Source organism: Excalfactoria chinensis, chromosome 6, assembly GCF_039878825.1.
Source record: "Excalfactoria chinensis isolate bCotChi1 chromosome 6, bCotChi1.hap2, whole genome shotgun sequence".
Classification (NCBI taxonomy): Eukaryota; Metazoa; Chordata; class Aves; order Galliformes; family Phasianidae; genus Excalfactoria; species Excalfactoria chinensis.
Genome location: NC_092830.1, coordinates 13,535,801 through 13,557,138, shown reverse-complemented (window position 1 = coordinate 13,557,138; position 21,338 = coordinate 13,535,801). Strand labels below are relative to the sequence as shown.

General features: G+C 36.9%; 1 long non-coding RNA gene across 1 annotated transcript in view; it reads right to left on the bottom strand.

Moving 5' to 3' along the window:
- Nucleotides 1–21,338, bottom strand: part of LOC140253777 (uncharacterized) — a 347,687-nt gene that overhangs the window by 81,481 nt on the left and 244,868 nt on the right. Inside the window, exons 7-8 of the long non-coding RNA XR_011903983.1 lie at nucleotides 16,983–17,046; nucleotides 16,751–16,903 (exon numbers count right to left, since the gene is read on the bottom strand). This is a non-coding gene — a long non-coding RNA (uncharacterized lncRNA). The remainder of the gene's footprint in view (nucleotides 1–16,750; nucleotides 16,904–16,982; nucleotides 17,047–21,338) is intronic.

The window sequence follows — 21,338 nt, the reverse complement described above, 5'->3', positions numbered from 1 at the left end:
TTTGTTTTACTTCAGTTGTTTTACTTGAGTAGCAAGAGCAATTAGCTTTTTAGTATAGGATGACCAGCTGTCCTGTTAGTATGAAAGAATGAAAATTCACCTGTGGTGAAACCAGGAAAAGTACTGTTCGGACTTATTTCATTCCATGAAATCATTCCATGATTCATGGGTACAACATCCAAGCTTCATTAGAATCTAGTCACTCTTAATACGTTCATCTCTTGATCTCAAATATATAGATAATCCAACATGTAGTGGTTCCCAAAGATACCTATTAAGTATTTCAGATCACTTTTAAAGTTAAATGTTTGGAAAAACAGTAAAGTATCATGAAATGCAAATGATAGGGGTGGTAAGGAGGAATTCAAGTAACCGAGTGGTTTGCATACAATCTGCTTTTTCTTCAACCTGGGAATATGACTCCATCTAAGCAGTTTGAAGGAAGATTGTGTATATATTACTTGTCTTAAAACACTACTGTTTATATCACGCAGAAATGCAGTTAATTTGTTTAAAAAGCACAATATTTTTGAATCCTCTTCAGCTTGACAGGCTCAGCTATCAGATCTTCCTCAAAAAAATCCTAGTTGATTTTCCCTGTACCTTTTCCTTTGTTTACATTCTTGATAAATTCCTACTACAGTGTACACTGCTCCTAACTGTACTCCTTGACTTTTAGACTATTTATTCCATTTGTCATCACTTTTTTAAAATTACAAGCTTGTGCTTCAGACTTTCCTCCTGTTCCTACCAGCCACATGCTAATGTCCAATAAAATGTTTTCTACCTCAATATTCTTATAAAGGTACAAATATCCTTCCTCTTACCCGTAACTCTATTTTCTAATAAAACAAATCTAAGATTTCTTGACCTCATTCTCCCTCCTAGACCACTGTCCAGCTTCCCAACAGACAATATGAGAGAAGGTCTGAGGGGCAGTTCTCTCAGCACTTTATTAAACATCCTTCAGATCTGTCTAACACTTTATATAAGTGTTCTAATATAAAACAATCTTGCAAGTGCTTAAATTTATAAGGATTAGATTATCCACCATAATGCAGCCTTAGAGCAGAGTGTTGCAATTGTGAACTCACGGAAAACAATAAGCTTTTGTTACTGCTTCTTAATCAGACTTATTACTTCCCATTTCAAGCACCAAACTGAATATTACTTTGCCTGCCTCCAGACAGTCCTAGAACCGGTTTTGGTCCTGTCTTCATCATGTGCAAATCAAAAGATTTTGCTCTTTTCTCAGGTGTTCTTATCATACAATAATAACCTCAGCACTGATCCTTGATAAATTCTATTCAGTGTCCAGACTGAAAGAAAAATCTTCAACAACTCCATAAGAAAAGCAGAGAGAAATGATAAAAAATAAACAAAATAAAAACCATACCAAACCTCCATCAAAGAATGGAGTTGATCAATGAATGGATCTAACAAAATCCCACAGGAAAGAAGAGTTCCAGAACCAACTAATGAACTGCATTCAAGCTACAGCTGGATATGGCATTAGACAACTAACTACTTCCACTTTTTCACAAAGCACTGAGCTCCACAGAAGGTGGGGAAAAAAACACAAAACAGTGACAACAGCAACAATGAATAAAGGTACAGAATGCCCTTACCGGTTGCACTAAATTCCACAACTGTTGTAAAATCAAGACTCTTAACTGTTAAATGCTGGTCTCTAGAAAGTGGAGGAAAACTGCTTGTCAAGTGAATGCACTCAACTGTTTTGTATGTGGGTTTGAGCCACTCTATAAAACACACGCATTCATCCAGAACCAAGACTTTATATTCTTACTTAATAGTTTTACTAACATCACTTTTGATTTATATCTGGTAAAGCTATTAAATAACTTGAAACTGATGACAAAGAGCTGTTTCAGAATAAGAAACATCCAACTCATTTAAAAAAAAAAAAAAGTTCACTAAAGCATAACTTGGTGCTGTCCTCTTTCGTCTTAGTCTATATGGATACATAAATAGAGGAAAAAAAGGCAATAGGAAAAAAATATAGTCTATTTCATAATATAATGCTTAATTATTAAGTGATGAAGAAGCATCAACCTCCAAACAAACTAAACTCTTAGACCCCAGATAGATGAAGCCAACTTTTACGAGCACGTAACACTCAAGTTTTTCTTCAAAGTGGATTTCAAGAACAGAAATTATCTTTATGCTAGAAATTCTTATTTCAATCAAGAGATGTTGTTTAATCCATGCAAGTACAGACTAGTTAACCCAGATTTTGAAGTTACTAAGTTCTTCTATACAAAACACATATGGTAGTTTACTTGAAATGTAAGACACTGAACTTGATCTCTTGGCTCTGCAAAATATTGGCCGCACTACTGGAAAAGCAGAAGACCTGCTGATACCATTCTCATTAAGAACATCCCTTAATCAAATTGTGTGCATGGGAAATTACAGTAAAAGCACTGAACATGTGATACTTCATCACTCCTTGCTCTTTTTAAAATTGAATACTTCAAACTAGTGAACATCACAGAATGTATGCTTCTGAATATTGCTTAAGAAAGTTCTGTATTTCAGCATACTTTTTTGGGACCCCAATCTCTTTTGATAGCACCTCTGGTTTTTTTTCTGAATAAGTTAAATTGAAGGAGTGAGAAAATAGAAACTGTCCTGTGACAATAATAAGTAACAACCTCAAATGCAGCTGTGGCACTGAAAGACAGCCCTCTGTCTTCCATCCTTTCTCACTATCAACAAATCCCATAACACAAAGAGAGATACCACACCACTAATTGTTTTCAGAAGGAATTCCATAGAGCTTTACACACCTATGTTATAGATTTCAATTAGCAGGTTTCTGTTTCAAACCCATGAGAGTTGTTTGTTTTTTTTAATCTCCAATAACTACTCGTTATTGCACCACATGCATTTTTAATAGGTTTATAGCATTCCCCAGTAATGCTGTGCAAGTAGCCTCTTGAAAACTGACTTCTAAATTAACCTATAATCATTAAGAAATAATTACTCACTTTAAAAATTCAGAAATAATTTGAAAATTTTTATTTATTTATTGCCACTTTATAGAAATAAGAATGGATAAATTAGTAAAATGGCCCTATTGCCAAGTCATCCTGCTGGGAAGTATTGAGTGCATGTGTTCAAAACCTGTATCCCAGAAGAGCAGTGAAATTCTGGAGCAGCAGCCTGGCAGTTTGTCATTCATCTGCAGACTCGTGAATCATTAATCTGAATTTCTGAAAAATCCTCCATTAGAAATGCCTGTCCCTCAGAGCCATTTATGAATTCAGAGAAAATGAGTTCAGGTTAGGAGTAACAGAATGAAGACAGGCTGGAAGAACAGAGTAAGTTTAAAAAAAAGCAGAGAAAGACAATCTAAAAAGAAAAAAATAAATAAAAAGGAGGGGGAAAAAAAATAAAGACTACTATTGGAACTAAGAACTCAACAGGATAAGAAACACTGAATAGGACAAAACTAGTAAGCTTGTCAATGGAAGAAGAAACCAACCTTAGCATCAATTAACATAGTCATTCCAACAGCTCTTAACACTGATTGTATGGAAACATTGTTTCATTGTGAGGAACCCTTCTAGATACTGAGATAATGAAAGAGGAAAAATTAAAACATGATGTTAGCCTCAGTCTGGCCATGAGCGAACATTTAGCTCAATGATTAACGTAAATGCAGCTTTGGATAGTAAGAAATATCCTAGTAAAAAAGGATAGGCTAACACAGTGCATGACCCTCCTCAAGAACTCCCCTTCTATTACCTCTTGTTCTCCCTGAAGGAAAATTCTTCATTTCAGCTATGTTTCTTACAGTTTACCACACTCTTTCCAGTAAAAAATATCCCTCAGAGAAAAACAGCATTAATGATTCCAAGTGACTAATTTCTTAATGACTAAATACTACTACTTCAGCAACTGTTCTTTCATTTATGGTACCTGCTACCACAACCATCTTTTACTTCATAAAAGTACCTCAAATTCAATCTTTCTGAATTAGGACATTAAATAAAACAATGCAAGTTTCTGAAAATACTATGCTCCCACAAATATAAGTCTATTAAAAAAAAAAAAAAATGGGGATAGAAAATGAAAATTTAAAGGAGACTTTACTCAGTAAAAGAAGAAAACAGATATTAACTGTGAGCATTAGTGTAACTTCCAAGCCACAATCCTACACCCTGGTTAAACCCAAAGAGCTGGCTGTGTAAAGATCTGAGAGAACAACTTTCATTATAAATCAGTTTGTTTCTATTAATAATTATTAGGGACTGGGCAGTAACAAAGACAGCAGCTATTTCTGTGTGCTATTACTAAGACTCAAATTTGTGAGCATCATTTTGATAACAAATAAAAGTAGTAGCAGCTTTCTTTTTTACTTCATGTTTTTGAAAGCTGTAATTATTTAGACCTGGAATTTCTTCTATATCACTTAAATTTCCCCAGCTCAGATCAGCCTTGATTTCAGACACTGGAACACAATTTAATTACTATTAAGGGTGTTTTCAAACATTCTTCCTTTTTGATCCAAAATAATCAGATGCGATCATTTCCCTCTAAGTAAGTAACCTGTAATGGCTTCTGATGTGTGCTTCTGACAGTCTACAATCTGAAATTATATTTTTTCCTCCATCTAATTAGGCAGGAATTTTGGAGCTCTGTTCCCTATTGCTAAAATCTCTAAAAATATGATATTCAAATACAATCAGTTCCATCCTGATTTGCAGGTTAGCATCTAAAAACTGGGATTTTGCCTACCAAACCTTAACCAGGCTATTGATTACCAAACAAACATCAGATATCAAGCAGCGTAAATTATCAGGTAACTTCATAACAAAAACAAAGTTCAGAATGGTAACCTCTTTCCTATTTTCCAGATATCATTCACTTTTCTAAACAGTCATTACAGCCACTTTTTACTATGTATATTTTTATTTATTTTTAATTCCATCCCAATATTCTCAAGAATCACAACACATGACTGCAGACCACCCAATAAATTTCTGAGTAGTATTTCATCCTCTGTTCAGCCTTCCCTTCTGTGATTTAAAATGAACACCATTTGCAATAGTTGTCCAAATTCTAAGCTACATTGTATTTATGTAACTTGAATTCAGTTTGCCATTATACAAGTAGGGTTCATAGTCACTAATTGCCCTTAAGAAAGCAATCAATCATTTTCTTAAAAAAAGGCTAATTCACCAGACATCATATTGACTTGCTTGTTTGATTTTAGATCCACATTTATATTTCCAACAACTGCTGTTTCCTCTGATAATGTCAACCATTGACTTGGGAGGCACCATGGTTACCTTTTAATGTCTTCTTCAAAAACAATATCCTCTGACTGCAGCTGATTACAACTTTTGTCCAAATCTATGGTGGTGGTTTTTTTTTAGAAAGCATATTGACAGTACCCATTTTCAGACTTTATTGTCTCATAATTTACAAATACTGACTTACGAACATTGCTAAATGGAAGTATCTTCCAGCAGAGTTGTCTCAAAGGTTAATATTCTAAAACCACAAAATACTTAGAAAACGATTGCTTTTCTTTCCTTGGTGGGTATCTTTTCCTTTACCAGATTTTACTTCTATGACCAAAGTAACAATTACAATCCTTCTTTCCCACAGTTTTCTTTCCACATATTTTGCAGCCATTCTAAAGATAAGTTTTATATTGGTGACAAATATCTCTTTGTCATCAATATAAAATATTCACAACTCTACATTTAATCAGGTCTAAATAGCCTCCATTTTAACACCAATTAATTAGCCATGCTGTTCTAATCTTTTAACTTGCTTTCCTAAGATTCTCTGTCTCAACTACGAGCTTAGGCATTGTAAGTACTCAATTTGAGGATCAAGAAGTATTCAAAACAATTCAAACCTAGAGCCTGGGTGAAAAAGTATGCCTTCAAATCAATGCATTATGTCTCATTGATATTTATTCACTACACCGATCACACTACTGCATGGGAATTGTACCAAAGTCCTTTGAAAATAGATTTTGATCTTTTTTTTTTTTTTTTTTTTTAACTCCTTTCACAGTACTTAAGTGGTAAAGCAGCTCTATACTAATTCCCACAGTTTTACTACTGGTGACATTCTATTCAGTATTCACCACAACACTCTTGCTCTTCCCATGCTTTCATATTACTACCTCCTGACAATGACTTCTTCAAATTATAGCTCTCTACCACTTGTCAGCCTCTTCTGCACTATAGCTAGGGAGCCAGAAAGAGGAATGTTATCTTCCCTACTAGTGCATACAACTATGCAGTATGTCTCCAAGATTTTTTATAAGAAACACAAGCTGCAAACCTTGCTGTGTAGGTGGTTGAGGGCATCTCCTGGACTACATAAACTCTGAGTGCTAAAAAGCTGACTCACACGTACCCTTGGGCTCAATTTCTAACTACACCATGGCACTCTGTGGCCATTCCACATGCAGCTAAGATAACACTATCTTGGAGGTCACCTTCAAATGCACCATTCACAGTGTCTTTAATGAGATTATGTCAATCTGATTATATAAAGGTTTTTAGAGCTTTTATATAGAAAGGTCTCACAGAATACAATGAAAAATCCTCACTTCTAGTCTTGAATTTCAGAGTTTTCTGTCCTCTCGTTGATTACTTCAAACTCACTCAATGACCGACTACAAATTGTATAGATTGGCTCCCAGACTGTACCCTTCGTATGGAGCACACATATACTCTGATCATAACAGGTCCTCTCTTCTTTTTGTTCACATTTTTAACAGTTGCACAACAGAGCCCTGCCAAAACACTTTATTTCATTTTACATACTTCCTAATCCGTGATGATAACATATCAGAACTCATTACAACTCTATTTTCCTTAAAAGACAATGCCAGTTACTAAGAAATCCCTCCTAGTATCATCACATAGATGAGAACTCCAGAATGACAGTGCAGAAAGCAAAATAATATGTTTCCAACGCAAACTAAAGAGACAAGGTTAAAAATGAAAGGGAAAAAAAAAAAAAAAGAAAAAGAAAAAAAGTAAATATGCTATGATCCATCAGAATTGGCTGTAGGGATTACTGAGAAATTAAATAAATACTAAGTAATTAAAAGCTGTAATTTCTCCTTCACAGCACACGCTATCTTACATACTAAGAATAAAAGGCAATATTGTATATTTACAAGTCAAATTTATTTAAAGTGACAGAGACAAGAAACTAATCCTTCCACAAGGAAATTTCCAAAAAGAAATGTTCTATACCTGAAGATGAATGCGCAATGGAAATCAACATTCTTTCACCACATTTTTTGATTGTATACATAGCTGTGGGAGACAGAGATGAGAAACAGAATGAGAAAGCACTTTCATGTTTGTGACAGTGAGCAAAAGCACATGTGCATGAGACAAACTCACCTCATAGCACGGAAAGGATAGGAGGGCATTATTAAACACTGTCTACAACAAATTTTATCTCACAGGTGTGTGAATCAGGTAGGTTGATCACAGTGACAAAAAGACCATCTTGTTTTAGCACTAATTTACATGCTAGTAGTCAGTCAGTTAAAGCAGCCAGGAAAAGAAAGCCATGGTACACAAGCCCAATTTAAAACAAACAAACAAGTCACCATGAGAGCCAAATCCTACATCACTTACAATGACTCATGATACAGGACTATATAAATACATGAAGGACTACGCCAGAACCATTTACCCTTCAAAGAGAAAACTTATTCAATAGTTCACCAACAAAACTTGCAGTTTGCAGTAAGGTTTTAGAAGCCAACTATTCTTACTCTTCATTGTCCTCCCCGCTTCAATATTAAATATTGCTTCCACAGCACTTCCTCCTCTCCTTCAACACAAATGACTCAAATGAGAATAAGTTTTCTAGAACTCTGCACCTATTTTTTCTCCAATTATTAAAAAAAACAGCCGTTCATAACCCTATTAAATAGAAAATTTCACAAAGTATACAAAGAACTAGCTACCTACCACACTGTTTACTAAACAGAGGCTGTAATTCACTGTGCAGTGTAGAATGGGACAATCACTTCTCTCAACTCACTAGCAATGCCATGCTTCATGCACCCCAGGATACAGCTGGCCTTCCTGGATGGAAGGGATCTTTAAAGACCCTCTTGTCCAACTTCACTGCAATGGAAAAGGATGCTGGCATCTAAATCTCCTCATCTAGATGCTCAGAGCCCCGTCCAACCTGACATAGAACGTCTCCAACAATGGGGTATCCACCACCTTTCTGGGAAACCTTTTCCAGTGCTTCACGACATTTACTGTAAAAGGTTTTTTCTTTGAACCCAATCTAAATCTCCCCTCTTTTAGCATGAAACCATATCTCCTTGTCCTTTCATAACACATCCTGCTAAAGAGTCTGTCCTTTTCTTCCTTTCAGGCCAACTACACCTATGATGGTAATCATTCCATGTGCCTAGAAGAACTTAATAGCCAACCAGTTCACTGATGATACTCTTGTTAAAAGAATGCTCCAAAATAGACCAAAGTATTTGTTTCCTATATTTTACATCTAGTCTGTCATAATTCACCCTTCTTACTTTCGTATGTTGTACAAGAACAAAATTGTGCAAAACAATTTAAACACAGCCAGGCAGATCCAATCAGATTTTTCCCCATCTGAAGTTCACAATAATCAAGGATGCAGAGCTAGAACCTCAGGGTACAAAAGCAAGTTACCTATAGATATATGCATGACCTGCTCCACTCTGAGAAGCTGAAGTGACGTTATTTAAAAATCTTTTTGGCTAGGGAAATAAAAAAAAAAGACTGGAGGAGGACCTTGGGACATAACCTGAAACATGCTTGAAATATAAGATTTTATAATGTCATTATTAGAGTTTCTAGCAAGATTCTTAACTGATCTCATCTGATGTCTTCTGTTTCTCTCTCACCAAAATCTGACTCCCACAGCCCTTTGAAAGGTTAGCTGCTTTTCTTGATAGGTGATTCTTTTTTACCATTTAGCAAGGCAGGTAACAATAGCTATTTGTCTGCATTAGTGTTACATACCTCTATGAACATGCAAGGTAGCAACTGCAATGTAGGAGGAAGCTGACATGCACTTTCCCCCCAGTTGCTATAATTTCCTTTAGAATGAATGGCAGCGGTCACCACAAGCCAAAACACCCAACATCAACACTTTTTCAGATCTAAGAAAAACGTCTGGTAAGGTACTCTACTACAGAAACTGCATGGAAAGCTCTGAATTTATTTTTTATTCTAAAATTATATACATACAACAATTTAACTACATAATGTTGTATATACTTCAACTGTATAGTAAAATTATAAAGCATGCCTATAAAAGAGAATTCTATTAAAATCATAAAAATATATTGGAAACAAATTATGAACATAGAGCTCAATTTGTATGTAACCAGCTTCTAACATTTGAAAACCTCAGCATAAGTAAAAACAATTTCTCTCCTACGTAAGAAAGTTTTTGTATGCTTTAATTTTTGAAAGTCCACGCTTTTACAATTTAATTCCAACACGGAATGGATAACTAAAACAACATTCATAAATGTATCTTCTGTTGAGGAGTTCAAAATCACTTTCTTTCTTAGACCAGCACAAAGCCAGCAGGAAAGGTTCCTGTCAAAGGCATACAATCATATCACAGCTAGAAGCTGATGGATTGATAGGCACCTCATGCAACGCCTCCTTAATTTTAACTACCTCCATAAAATGTTGCAAACTTCTGTGTTCATTTTAAGAGCACTAAGCAAAATGATTTATACCTCATATTCCCGTACAGAAGGAGAAAGCCATATTTATGTCATTCATTAACAGAAGTAGAAACGGTATGTAGTTTTCATTACTAGCAATAGTGTTTGCCTTGAAATCACAGTAATTCTGGGGTTATCTGAAGGAGTTAAACATTAGCAAAGAAGTGATCACTAGCATCTAGTCTGATGGAGCACCTCCCCTATGAGGACAGGCTGAGAGAGCTGGGGCTCTTCATCTTGGAGTAAAGCAGCTTCTAGGAGGACTCTGCAGTGGCCTTTCAGTACCTGAAGAGGGCCTACAGGAAAGGTGGGGAGGGACTTTTTATAAGAGTATGTAGAAGCAGGATGAGGGGTTTTAAACTGGAAGAGGGTAGATTCAGACTAGATATTAAGATGAAATTCCTTATTGTGAGGGCAGTGAGACACTGGAACAGACTGCCTAGGGAGGCTGTGGATGCCCCCACTCTATAAGCATTCAAAGTCTAAATCTGGTCTAAAGGGAGGTATCCCTGCCTATAGCAGTGGGGTTGCTACTAGATGATCTTAAAGGTCCTTTCCAACCCAAACCATTCTGTGATTCTATGTTCTGGGCAGACCATATACTACTTGCCTCGAAATAACTCTTCCAGCAGAGAAAGAGACCTGTCTATCCTAGCAATACACAGAATAAACTAATAGTCTTGGTAATTTTACCAAAGCTGAGAGGGTGTCTACACTATGTAAGTACTATGAGATAACTGGAGCATGTGTGCCTGTGTGCATACATGTAAACACACAGACAATTTTTTATTTCCCTATTACAATTCCCCTTTTGACAGTCATGATACTGAATTCTGATTGCTTTCACAGAAATTTTTATTACACACTGAGATGCTGGATGACAGAATATAAAGATTTAAGACATCTTTTACCTCTCTTCAGACCAGCTACCCATGGCTGAGCAACAGATTCTTTCAGGTTGCCAGCAGAAATACCAGTCACCTGGAGCCCCCAGGTTTCTTCCAAGAACAAGCTTTCAGGAGATACAAATGATACAAATCAGATGATGACCCTCCAACCAGTAAATTATGCTACTATAAGCAACAAGATTTCCCTTCATTTCCTTCTATTCACTCTTAAAATGCTATCAGAGCCTGTTCTGCAAAGTGCTCATTTCTCCAGTTTATTAGGATACTGATACACAAAGTTAGATCATTAGAGCTGTTCATAAAAAGACTAACAGAAAAAAAGGGAAGCAATGCACGATTTTCTCCCTCTGAAGCAGCACAGAATGTCTGTCTTAAAACAATACTTTCATGAACTCTGCTAACCTTTTGGAGCATACAGGACCATTTAATACAAAACATGCATTCAAGTAATATCACATAAATTTAACTATCAGCCAGAAACATAGCCTCTGTTAATACATATATCAGCATTCAACTGCATTATCAGAGGTGTCTCAAATTTACCATTAGTAAGTCAACTACTGCAAGGAGGCAGTTCCCACTCCTGCGAGAATCAGAAGTTTTCACACATTAAATAATCCTCTGCTATTACTGTGAAACTAATTTGGGGCCAGCTCAGTGATCTGTATCCCTTTGACCATTAATAAAGCGTATACTCCATTATTATTCCAGCAGTTCAAGTTACAAAAAACTGTGAACTTGTTGAATTAGACGGGTCATGACACTATTAAAGAAAAAGAGCATACCAGGAACAAAAAGTTACAACATGCACTGCATTAATTTTCACCTGTACACTTCCTTTACACTTTCTTGCCTAGAACGGAAAATAAAACATGGCGGTCATGATGTTCAAAAGCTCAAAAAGCAGACAAAATTTGATCTGACTTCATTTCACCACTCAAAGAATCTCTCTGATAGCCAGTGACTGGAAAAGAGTACAGATTCAACTGCTTCGTTTGCTTGTTTGGTAGGTTGTTTATTTTGAATGAGATGATCCACAGCTCAACAAGAATGAATATTAAAGGGAATCTCATGCTTCCCTCTAATGCTTAGGGACAAACTTGAAAGATTAGCCTGCAGGCATGTAAATTTGGGCCAGGAAATACTTTTCTATGTTGACTCAAAAATAAAAATAAATTAAAAAAGACATTTCCATGGATATGAGAACTTGTAACCTAGTGTTTCAGTGGTAGTGGCTCTGATCACTGTTCAGATCTTTTGAGTGATGAATCTTCATCTGATATATGTGAGGAGGAAGAATATCATTTTTATTCATTACTAAAATATTTCTGCAGGTAACGAGCATGTGCTCTTAGGAGTATTACTTCAGAACACAGAAGCCAGGTCCCCTCACAGTACTAAAGGTACCATATAAACACAAGGCAAAAAAAAATCCATGTTCCTTTCACTTTAATGCACTTAACATCCTAGCCATTTCCAGCGTAGATTAAGTTTTAATTCCTAATTGCACCATAGCTACTGCAACAAGTCCTTCTACTGAAGAGATCATGCATGCAAAATGATTTTTTTCTTTTGGTATGGCTAGCAGAAGGTCCTAATTTCACAGCTACCATAAACTAAGCCAGCAAAAGAACTAGTCAGCACAGCTGTATCTAAAGTAGGAATCTGCTGATGCTGTGCAGTTTATTCATAATTCCTCAGTGATGTTGCTATGGGAACTTCTGTAGGGGGAGTTGCTTATATATGATCCAAGTTTCAGAAGAAGAACAAATTAAAGAAACCAAGAATGACCTGAAACCATACCAACACATTGTGCCTCATTTGCTGTCCCTCCTGGAGAATCCCAGTGGAGATGATGCACCAGTTCTTATGATCAGTAACCAGGCAAGATGAGCATCATAGCACTGATTTAAAACATGCTTACTGTTCTTAACTATGGAACTTTCCTTGAGGTTTTAATGTTTAAAACCAAGCAGATCCTACCCAGCTATGTATATAAGTCTTCCTGTAAATATCCTTTTCACTTCCTTCCCCGATTGCCTGTGGCCAACCTACAAGTTTGATCAGACATGTACCTACACCTTGCAGTACTCTTCATCACACTTCTAATAAACAGCCAAATCACAGAATCACTGATGTGGGAAGGGTCCTCTAGAGATTGTCTAGACCAACTTCCTCACTCAAAGCAGGTTCAGCTAGACCTGACTGCTCAGGGCCATGTCCAATTAGTATCTTCCAAGGATTTGTGGAAGTGAACCTTCCCGCTGGAGCCTGCAGTCAGGAAGGAGCTGGCAACCTCAGCCTCTTCCATGTTTTACATCATCAGATCCCCTGTCCTATTCGGCAGGGGCCTCATCCTCCTCAGTCTTCCCTGTTGCTCCTAGCATACTCACAGAAACTCTATTGGTTGCCCTCCATGTCTTTTATCAGAATCATTCAAATCTCTGGCTTTTTTTAACCTTATCCTTGCATGCTCAAACAGCATCTTTGTATTTCCCCTGGGTGATATATCCCAGCTTCAACCTCACACTCTTCCTCAGCTCACACAAACTTCCACAGAAGCTTCTTGTCCATTCAGACAGGCCTTTCTCCACTTCTGTTCAATATCCTACATATTAGCATGGATTATTGGAGCTTGGAGAAGGTGGTTCTTTTTAAAGAACAAACAAACAGCTTTCCCAGAACCCTCTTCTTTACAAGCAGACCCTGCTCTCTCGAGATCCAGGGTTGCAATCCTGCTATTTGCCTCGCTCCCTCCTCTGAAAATTCTGAAATCCACCACCTTTTCACATTTACTGTAGTGAAGTTTCCTCCTAACATTCAAATCAGTTCTTCCTTTTTTAAAGAATAAGGACAAGCAAAGATCTACCCCTTGCCATCTGTTTAATTGCTTGTGTTAGGAGCTTATCAAGAATGCACTCTAGAAAACAGCTGTATGTCTTGTGCCATCATGCTCTTCCAGAAGATGGCAAGAGGGCTGAAGTGCCATGTAAGGACCACCAGCTTCTTCCAGCTAAGGAGAACTTCAGATCCTACATTTTCTCAGCCAAGCAGTTAAGAGTAAACAGCCATCACTATGTCAGTCACATTGGTCACCTCTAATACTAGTCCATTAACTCTCAACTGAGGGAGTGCTTCATATATTCCAGCCACCATTCTCTCACCTGCTCACCTTCCTGATCCACCATTTCCAAAACAGGCTGTATCCACATACTGTGGCACTCCAGCCACATGGACAACTATGTCCCAACTATGCATTTTAATTGCACACAGATTTCTAATTCCTCATGTTTAATGTCAATGCAGACTGTATAAACACTTCAGAGGTACTTTGTTGGAGGAAACAGGCCAAGAAGCGATAGCAGAAAAGTGATAAATGACAATGTTGTGCTTATCAAAATGATTACAAATGCTTCTGAAGTGCAACTGAAATGTACGTTTTAGTATTGCTCTAAAAATCACTGGAATAAGAGCAAAACAAAAAGTACACATCTGGTACAACAGCCCACAGCCCTAGTCCCAAAAAACAAGAACTACTGGAATGCTACCAGGAATAGCAAACTGCACAGAAACAGTAATGCAGGTCTGCTTACACCACAAAGAAAGCCAGAAAGATTAAGAAACGATGTAATATGCATATTGAGTGTCCCTGCACCACACAGTCTGCATTGGCTGTAGCATATGCTTCAAATTAGCCCACAGACATTGTAGTAAAACAGTATCTAGGAAAAAAACTCCATTCTGGAGTCTTCCTTTCCTGAACTACCTTGAGTAGGAAGTACATGAGTACAGCTATATGCTAATCACTGCTTGTTTCATGGAAACCAAATGGCACATGGAGGAACCTATTTATGAAAAGTCAAACATACTTATGTATGAGAAGCTGTAGTCAGTAAGCATTTATGCTTTACTTTCCCGTTATTAATGCTGGCAAAGAACAGGACTCAGCCTGTTCTTCTCCAGTGTATTTCTGTTTCAATATACATATCAATATTAATTTCTCCTGCTGAGTTACTGTCATATCTAATGAGCAAACACATGATATGTGACATGTCTTTTTATGCTCCTGATTTTTTACATTATCTCTAATTAATTCAGATCACTAATAATAAATTTTAAAGCGGTCACAAAAAGTCATATGCTTTAATACTGCACAAAACTTACTCGATGCACAAAACCACATACCTTATCTCGTTCCCCGTCCCAAAAGATAGTTGCCCAATTGTTAAACTTTTCACTTAGAAATCCCACCAATAAATAATGGAACTGAACATGATATATTGATACTGCCCTGAAGACTTACAAAATGAAACAACAAAGCACAGAACTTCACATCCACATGACAACTGTTACACAGATTTATTTCAAACCAGCCTTTCTCTTATCCCATGGTCTGAACACTCATTTGAGTATCTGTGCATCAGTGTACTTCTGATATGTGTCCTTCCAGTTCTATCTAGTACAAAAGGAACTCAATCTACCTCTCTAAAATTATTTTATAATGTGAACCAAAGCACACTAAAGGGTTGCAATCAAATGTGATTCAAAGGTATGCTCCTGATTCAAAGCAAAGCACAAAGGGAGATGCACCCGCTAAAGTCACTGAGAGCCCTGTCATTCCCTTCAGTGAGGAACAACTTGGTTCATTTCCCTGTCACTCTGATTTTATTTCCCTCTCATCTTTCAGCCTAGCTTTAGTAATACATGAAGAGGAGAATGAATAAATGCAACAGAAGAGCAGTTTACTAATTACAGGAAAATTATGCCAATGTGATTTTTTAATTATTATTATTGTTAACATTTACTCAGATTTTCTTAGAATTAAAGCAATGGGATGCAGTTGGTATAGATATGGATGTGCGTACATAAATGTGTTTCACGGGCAGAATGTCAAGCCCCAGCAGACATGAAAGCAATATGGTTCTGCAACGACTGAACAGTTTTTCCACATTCACTAAGTTGTATATCAGAGCTTTAAAGAGCACATCAGTGATGGCAAGGTGACATATATACATCAGATCTTTAATGTCCTTTTGTCCAAAGTACTTTCCTCAAACATACTTCTCCTCACTCCTGCTGATACGTAGGGGAAAAAACACAAGGTGGTATAGTGCATGAACTGAACATGGAAAGTTATTGCAGAAATGGCTGTTTAACAGCCTCATACCCAGAAATAATAAAATATTCTTTCTGTATTATCTAATCCATAATCTGGTGTGGGAGGAGAATCTCCTTTACAAAATACATATTTTTCATACTTCTAAAAAGCATTTATCTTAAAAATAAAAAATGATTAGGTGTTTTTGTATACTTACTCTGCAGCATGGACCTGATGTGAAATTCAGACATACATTGCAAAGACAGTATGTATAACATTAAATTAAGCAACTTAACAGCACTTAATGTCATAAAACGTGGCAGAACCCTGTTCAGATTATGTAGATAAAACAAATCTTTTAGTATGGTCAATCCTCATACAATTTTAAGTCGCATCTTTCCTATGGAAGAGCCTAGAGATCACCTCTCTAATACTCCTTACTGAAGGAAAGGAAATGCTAATGCTTCTGCCAAACCAAAGGATGCATCCAGCCTACTTACCCTTTCAGAAAGCATACTCAGCAATTGCAGCCTTCAGCAGGTTTGGGAGGACAGGTTAAAATGGAAAGCCTTCTTTTTTGTCCCAGTCTTTAATAGATGTATCACTAACTTATGCTGTGAAAATTTTCCTGTCATTCTTGCTTTCTGTGACACCAGAACTATAGTGTCATTAACTGATTAGAATATATACAAGACCTTTTTTGTTTCTCAAGAAAGGGGGACTTCTAAGAGTAACAACCATGCACAACAAAGCTTTACAAAACTGTAGTTTATAGGAAAATAGAGACTACAGCAAACATGCACCATAGGCTTCCTATTTGCTATGGTTAGTATGCAGACTGCAATGTCACTAGCACCTTCTCCCCAACTCTCCTACAAGATGCAGAGATCCGTGTAGCTCATCAGGTTAACCGCTTATTTAGCCTCCCCCCTGCAGCTTTCCTAATTTGTCCGAGTTTCACCACCTGACATTCTCAGAATCACATACCTTTAAGATGCTCTTCTCAGTATGCTCTGCAGAGACTTTACATCACCCAGAAAAGATAAGGCTTCAAGCACAACAGAATCCTTGTGGTGAAAACTGCTACAGTTAGCGTAGATGTCACTTGATCATCTGTCTTCCTTTCATTAGGTGGTAGGCCTAAAAGATGGGATAAAAAATGTAGTGACTAAAAACACAATTCAAACAGCAGAGGGACCACATGCACAGCACAGCATACCTCTGCAAGCCCCAGCCACCAGAATCCTTGGCCCATTAGCTCTGTAGCAACCTCATCACATTCCCTAGGACAGAGGAGAAATGAACCTTTAATTACAGACCCCCATTCACGTTCAATAATTGAGGAGCACTTCTTCCTGCCTTTGCTGTTTGCCCACGCTGTTCCTGCCACTACTGAATGGCTATTTTTGTATCTCTCACCTATATCACACAACTGCTGCCCACACTGTCTCTCGCAGCAGCTGTTACTAACTGGCTGCTTAGTCGCAGCTGGAAGAAATAATTAGGTCCCACATTAAGCCTCTTCAGCTGCTGTTGAGCATAAAGCATACATTTTATCACTTTCATCCTGCAAGAATTATTGGTAGATCTTATGCAAAACACATGGAGGGTCTGTGAAATACCTAGTCAAATTCTGCTAAGGTATTCTGCAGTTTTTTATTAGTAGAAAATGAGAAGAGATTTTGGTCTCATTCCTACAGGAGTCAGGAATTAGACTGAGTTTTCTCTTTCAAATCCTTGCATACATCACACTTAGAAAACCATGTCTTTAGGTGCACGTAGGTGTCTTGAATTTTCCCTGCAAGAATGAGTGCACATACAGTTCCCCTGATGCACCTACAGGGGATTTCTAGTAGTGACTACAAAAACAAAACATAGCCAACAACGAAACCAATCATGTAACATGCAAGTGTGCCCAAGCGTACCTGGGAAAAAAAAATTAAAACATTAATTTCCACAAACAACTGAAGTCTACATTGTGTATTTAAGCAAAGTTATAGCATTTAACCACAGCATGAACTATGACAACCTCTTTTAAGAAAATGACCTAGGGATGCTAAAAGATCTTTTTTGTAACAACTTCAGGCAGAAGCTGCACTCTATTTCCTTAAAAATCACAAGATGAATTTGCATTCTTCCAGTGCTCAGCCAAGGAAAATTTCATTAAGGATGCAGAACTGTAAGAATGCAAATCATGCACTGCAGTGGTTTTGCTGAGATCTTCCTATTCATAATTATGATGAATGCCTTCTTGAAATTGTTCTGATATATGTATGTACGTCATTATGGATGGTTGCTTTCGTAAATAGTTATTGAAATGCCATATCCAGTTTAACATTCATCCAGCCAGGACTCATCTCTAAGAATAGATGATCTTTTACAGGAACAACTGAACAAACCTATTCCAGATTACACACCTGCTTTCAGACAGCATGTGCTTCCACCAGCCTCTTCTAGAGCTGCTGGGGACTGTTTTTGCCAGTGCTCACAAAATGGAAGCCTTCAGAGTGCTGCTAAGTCTATCAAAGACAGACATGTTTTCAACAGTGCTCTGGAAGGAAAAGGTTGAATAATAATGTTTTCACTTCCTTTGTCATTATCAGCAATGTTGATTTAGAAGTGAACTTCAGAACCTGCAGAATGTACCCATATTATCAGAACTGCCCTAGCAGTCTAAGGGCTCCCTGCAGAAGGTATTATGAGCAGCAATTTACACAATACTGCATAATACTGACATTTTAATTCAAGTACGACTCTCAAAGGACAGACAGATGGACTACGGGACATCTTGAATCACGTCTGCCTCTAATTTACTCAACAAGCAATTCTTAATACGATGGGCCAAGAGTTAAAAGGACACCACAAACCTCTGCTGTTTTTTTCCCCTCCAGCCCAAGAGAACTTCTCCCTGTTAAATGAGTTGTTGAGGCCAATCCAAAACACTCTTGAAATCACAGTACAACCAGTCTAAAACCAGACATAAAGCCCTATTTGCAATCCTGCTCAGTTGTGCTGAAAAAGAACAGCGCATTAGTTGAAAATCTTATTTTTTAATATTAAAGCAAGTACATATTTGTAAAACTGCAGGATAACATTGTAATCAGATCTTCTGGAAAGAGAGAATGAGAATTAAAAAAGCAATCATTTATTTATAAAGAAAACATTGTACTACAAACCACAGTTGTCAGAAAGGAAAAAAAGCTAGTTCCTATGAACTTCTGACATAGAGAATCATCTGCTGAAATCTGGATGTTTTTGATCTGTCATAATCATTACATGAAAGAACTTTTTTCTCATTTAGAACAGCTGAATAAACAAAGATCACCATTTGCAAACAACAACAGCTATTCATCGGAACCTGAAACCAAAACACTACAAATAATTAACAGAAATGACTTGAAATAGAAAACACCCCAAAATTCACTGCCAGAAATCCTTCACAAAATACCTCTGGATTAGAGTACAGATAATTCTACTGAGAAAAACACCCAGAACATTACGTATTTACTTTGGTGCTTTTAGAAAAACTTAAAAGAAGTTGAGGATAACAAAGTGATGTTACACAAAACAAAAACATATGGTTATTAAAACACTCTTCCTATCTTCATCTCTGAAGAACTTTTCGAATCACACTGTCAGAGGTATGATGATTTTCTGCATCCATAGGAAGTGAAAGCATCTTTTTCATGAGTGACATTCAGCATGAAACAGCACATAAAAGAACTCTGAGATGAAAGATGTTGTGCTGCTATTTTCTTCACTATAAGGAAGTACAAAGAATTTGTAACACTAGCCAAAAGAATCACAGTACCACAAACTAGCACAAAGAAGCCACTCGAAGGAAAACATTCAATGATATCAGGTGCCTTGAAGACTATAATTAGTACTCCACGCTGGTCAAAACCCAACACTTTTTCAATCAACGTCCCTGTTAAACACCAAATTCCTTGTCAAGGGCTTTCCAATAATGGATAACAATCTACTTAAAAAAAAAAAAAAAAAAAAGCTATCAGAGGTGCTGTATAGTTGGAATAATACAAGCATACACTTGTAATTACAGAGTACATAGCCAGAGGTTATCTAAGAAAAGACTCACCAGTGCTGAAGCTTTCAGTTGAGATGGATACTCGTCAGCGTTGAGGATCACCACAAAAACTACACAAAGGAGCAATCTCCAAAAAGAGATGCTACCTTAGTGGTGGTCAGCCTTTAAATGGGATCTAGGAGAGATGGAGTCAAGCTCTACCCCTTCCAGGAGCACAGCTGAATTACCCTCACCTGTGCTCCCACAGCTGACTCATCACTTGCCTCAGATGGTCAATCAGAGATTCAGGCTGTGATCAACAGTTTCCCTTACAGGTGCCCACATCTGCTCAAATACACATTGAGCATACTGAGTAGCTTATCTCCTGGATGAGATCAAAAACACTCACATAAAATACTTCATACTAGCTTCAGTGACTGTAAATTCATAAAGAAGCTAGAAGCTGTAAACCATCATCATCAACAGGGCAGCCATTACATACAGCCAATTAACTTGTAACTACTGCCTAATTGTAGTTTCACTCATTTCCTCCCAGGTAAGATGTGAATTTATTCAACACAGTATCAGAAGAACTCTAGCAAAATGTTCAAAAAGCATCAACAGCAAATTTGAAATTAAGCTATAGAAATAATTCATCTATTGCTGTCTGGGTGATAGTAAAAGCTTACATGTTGAGGACCAAGTTGTACTAATGACAGTTGAAATAATGAAATCTCTTCTTATAAATAAATACTTATCCTGTATTAAAATACTTTTCAATACAATCTTAAGAATTATTTCTGTTAACTTTCTAGTGTAAAATAACGCACTAAAGAAAGTATGAAGAAATGAGTATGAGATGTATTATTTTATTGTACTTGCCAAAGACAATATAAATCATCTTTATTAAAGTCATGGATTCAGCAGATACAGCAGCTGTATTATACTTTCTGAAATAGAATCTAATACTGTACAGCAAAGAGCCAATCATTGTGCTTACCAAGTATCTTTTACGTAAAGGAAAGAAAAATAATTGGTAGCAGAACACTTCCCAAAAAACAAAAAATGATCTTTGTGGTACAGACATCCTGTGCTTAATTAGAAACTCTATGTATGATTTCTTTTTTTTCCTCCCCCTCAGCTCCAACCTGCTGCTTCAAAGGCAGTTGAACAGATTTGAGACAATGATGAACTCCAACACAGGAAAAGAAAAAATAAGAGAATAATTCCCATACTGCAAGAAAAAATTATACAGAATACGCAACAGAGAATAAAATCAGATAAATCAGCATCACTTCTAATTATACAAATAGCAATCCCATTTAGAGAAAAAACCTTGAATGGGACTGCTAATGCACTGAAACACTAACACCATAGCTATTGTTGCAACAAACTCTTTATCTCACAAGTTGAGGCGTTTTTCTGTCTGAAAACATAATCTTACCACCATTAGCTATGAGATATGGTTTGTGGCTTGTGGTAGCTACAGTAATGGGAGGACGGTTGGACTAGATGATCTTGTAGTTCCTTTCCAACCTTGTGATTCTATGA